This window comes from Triticum urartu, chromosome 6, assembly GCF_003073215.2.
Source record: "Triticum urartu cultivar G1812 chromosome 6, Tu2.1, whole genome shotgun sequence".
NCBI classification, from domain to species: Eukaryota; Viridiplantae; Streptophyta; class Magnoliopsida; order Poales; family Poaceae; genus Triticum; species Triticum urartu.
In genome coordinates, this window is record NC_053027.1 from 72,142,991 (window position 1) to 72,146,942 (window position 3,952).

The 3,952-nt window shown below is 47.5% G+C and overlaps 1 long non-coding RNA gene across 1 annotated transcript; it reads left to right on the plus strand.

The window, feature by feature from the left end:
* The first annotated feature begins 842 nt into the window (after positions 1-842).
* LOC125517442 lies at positions 843-2,349 on the plus strand. Its single transcript, XR_007287611.1, has 3 exons — positions 843-1,662; positions 1,755-2,124; positions 2,206-2,349. It is a non-coding gene; the product is annotated as an uncharacterized LOC125517442 (long non-coding RNA).
* The last annotated feature ends 1,603 nt before the right edge of the window (positions 2,350-3,952 follow it).

Below are 3,952 nucleotides of genomic sequence, written 5' to 3' on the forward strand. Positions count from 1 at the left end.
ACACATACACGTTCAAGCATGATGGAAGAAAGAACATGTTAAAACCAATGGCAGACAGTGCAATCATCATAGAGATGCAAGTTTCGGAGAGGAAGGTTGTACAAAAAATAGACTTGAAACCGAGGACGGTTTCTCTTCAAGGAAGGGAGGATGATGCGGGCATGACACCATTGATCGATAATCCTACTGAACCTGAGCCATTTAATGAGTCAAGTCATGAAAATGTTGCGAAAAATAATGTAAAGCATGCGACCAAATTATGTCGAGGAAACGATGGTCTTGTGCATCAGTTTTGTAGACCAAAAATTGCTCCTATATTTGAGAAGGAATTAGTACATGTTGATTCTCGTCATACCGTGCATGTACCAAGAAGAATATACAACAAAAGATTCAGATCGGATGCTAATGAGGTACCGAGGCCAGAAGATGTAATTCCTACATTTCGTACACCTGCAGAGAAGATCAGGATCGGAAGCTTCCTTTTTAAACTCCATGCAAGCCAATATATTTGATGGGATCTGTTAAAGATAAGTTTTCATGTTTTATTTAATCAAGTATATTTATCTGTAGAGGCAGATCACGTGAATTCCATAGACTTGTAGTTTTCCTTGTATGTGGCAACCGTGAGGGTCAAGTTGTACTACTAGTTACGTACACGTTTTGAGTCAAGGTTAGTTGGAAGGTAATCAATGTGGCCGGATAATTAATTAGTTAAATCCTTAGTTAGTTGGTTATAGAAGAGTCTGTTTCACAAGTTTGCATCGCCTATAAAAAGGGCTCGGCCACGGCCGATGGATGGATTAGTTTTGAGTTTTATTTTCGAGTATGAGATATACAGAAAAACGTCCGAGTTACGGGCGGCTATATCTTGTGTATTATTTGTGATTTTCCCATCATGGAAATTTACTAGCGACAGAGGGTTGATCATCACATCGACGCCTACGTGCTGATCCGAGGGGGTCATTATTTTCGTTTGTGTATTTTCGTACACAGGTGAAAATTATCTTGAAGGTTGCGAGGAGGAACAAGGGGGAAAACTGTTGATCAAGCATCGCAGTGAAAGATCGGGCCATCTACACGCGTGAATTAGCATCTCGCTAGTCCGCGCCTCATCAACAAGTCCTTTCAAACACCTAAATGTCAATACCGAAAGGTTTAAATTTGCCATAGTGATGATTTAACCCTTCTCCCATGTATGCATGTTTGTAGGATTTCTATACATGCATTGATGGTCAGAAGGATCGTGCAAATGTGGTGATTGAGAATATTGCCAAGAAACTAGTCCACGACATGCACTATGAGGAGCGCGTCCAGTTAGTGGTCAAGTATCACGCGGACTATCTCAACCATAGGATTTCCAAACAGAAGGCTCGAGGGACGCATCTTTCACGGGACAATTACTTCAAGGCAAGTGACGATGGATGCTTGCTATTCCCTACCTTGCCGCAAAATTAGAATCCTTACTAAGATGTATTTGTTTAATTTACAAGTGATTCCTTGGTGGTGCGCTGACAAACGCCCGTGCTGGGAGAAGATCGTCGAACGGTGGACAGATCCAGGGTGGCAGGATTAACACAAAGCAATATCTAAATGGCGTAAGTTGATGGGGGTCGAGGACACCGTCAAGGCAACCTCACCATCCCAGGTGTCGTCTCAAAACATGTAGGCAGCCACATCCTTTTCTTTTCATCATGTTCTCTTTCATTTGTGAGCATTCCCTTGATTGTTTGGATAGCTTCTTTTGCAAAAAGAAGACACTGGCAAGGATATCACTTACTTCGAGGCATGGACCATCAAATGTACCAAAGACGACAAGGACAAGGACCCTGTCCACCCGGAGAGGGACTGGATCAGCTCTAAAGCCGGTCAGATGGAGAGAAATACACCAAAAAATTGAAGGAGACGTATGGGCCTGACGTTGATCCTCACGTGCTACCGTTTGACCCTCTTGTGGCCATTGCCGTGGCAGGCGGTAGACCGAATGGCCGGATGGCGGTTCACCTCGATTCTGTCATAACCTCCTCCCTTTCGAGAGTCAACACGCTCCGTGCTATGAGTACTGGCTCTACTCCTACCGTAGAGCGTCACGTACCACATTCCGTGAGCATTATTAAGGATATTCAGGTGAGTGCTTCTTCATTGATCCTTCATGGTCCTGCATATTTGCATTTCAACATGAATGACATTTGCATTGCCATATTGTAGACTCGACTGATTGACACCAAGAAAGAACGAGATGAAAACCGGGCCAAGCTGAAGGCACAAGATGATCTAGTGAAGTCTTTACAACATATGGTGGCCAATCTTTATTCCATGCAAGGCCAACCAGTGCCAGAGATGCCACCGATGCCAGAGTGGAACATTGTGAGTTTCGTTGAAACTATTTCTATCACCATTTTCGGCATTACCATATGCATTCATCTCACTATTGGGTCAATCCATCACAGCTCAACCCATCACAAGGGTCGAACAATGTTCCGATAGTTCCACCTCAAGTTGGTGGAGTTGGGGCAGCAAACGGAATGATGCCTTCTAATGTTGATGTTATCACTCCAGTTGATGGAGTTGGGGCAGCAAACGGAATGATGCCTTCTATTGTTGATGTTATCACTCCGATCTCCAAAATCGCGTGAACTTCATGTTATGTTATGTTTGAAACTGTTCCTTGTATGTTGAGAACTCTTGCATCTTGAGACTTGTAAACTTGTGGTAGTCGAGTGTCTTCACTACTATTTCACCTTGTATGCACTATTGCTTTTATGTGGAATGTTTTTCAGAATCAATCATTGCTTCTTTTGTTCAATGATGCCTATATATGTGTGATGAACTATATGCTGCTGCTGTATATGTTTCGCTGCAGGAAAGAAACAGAAATAGGAAAAAAGGCACCTGGGCACACCATTACCGAGGGTGGCTCTCGGCAATGACTGTGAAACTGGAACAGAATGCACCCTTTACCGAGAGGCCTCTCGGTAAACGTGTACCAACCAGTAGAACCTGACACCTTTACCGAGAGGGGCTCTCAGTAAAGGGAGAATGATTGCCGAGTTCCCTCTCGGCAAGGTTGGCCCTCGGCCTGCTCTCCTGGTCCCACATGTTAGGAGGTGACACGTGTCAGCCTCCTATTGGTTCCCTTTCCCAAAGGCCCTCTCGGCAAAATTGGCCCTCGGCCTGCTCTCGTGGCCCCACGTGTCAGGAGGTGACACGTGTCAGCCTCCTACTGGTTCCCTTTGCCGAGAGGACCTCTCAGCAAAGTTTGCCCTTGGCCTGCTCTCGTGGTCCCACATGTCAGGAGGTGACACGTGTCAGCCTCCTATTGGTTCCCTTTGCCGAGAGGCCCTCTCGGCAAAGTTGGCCCTCGGCCTGCTCTTGTGGTCCTACATGTCAGGAGCTGACACGTGTCAGCCTCCTATTGGTTCGCTTTGCCGAGAGGCCCTCTCGGTAAAGTTGGCCCTCGGCCTGCTCTCGTGGTCCCACATGTCAGGAGGTGACACGTGTCAGCCTCCTATTGGTTCCTTTTGCCGAGAGGCCCTCTCGGCAAAGTTGGCCCTTGGCTTGCTCTCGTGGTCCCACATATCAGGAGCTGACACGTGTCACCCTCCTACCGGTTCCCTTTGCCGAGAGGCCCTCTCGGCAAAGTTGGCCCTCGGCCTGCTCTCGTGGTCCCACATGTCAGGAGGTGACACGTGTCACCCTCCTACCGGTTCCCTTTGCCGAGAGGCCCTCTCGGCAAAGTTGGCCCTCGGCCTGCTCTCGTGGTCCCACATGTCAGGAGGTGACACGTGTCAGCCTCCTATTGGGTCCCTTTGCCAAGAGGCCCTCTCGGCAAAGTTGGCCCTCGGCCTGCTCTCGTGGTCCCACATGTCAGGAGGTGACACGTGTCAGCCTCCTACTGGTTCCCTTTGCCGAGAGTCCCTCTCAGCAAAGTTGGCCCTCGGCCTGCTCTCGTGGT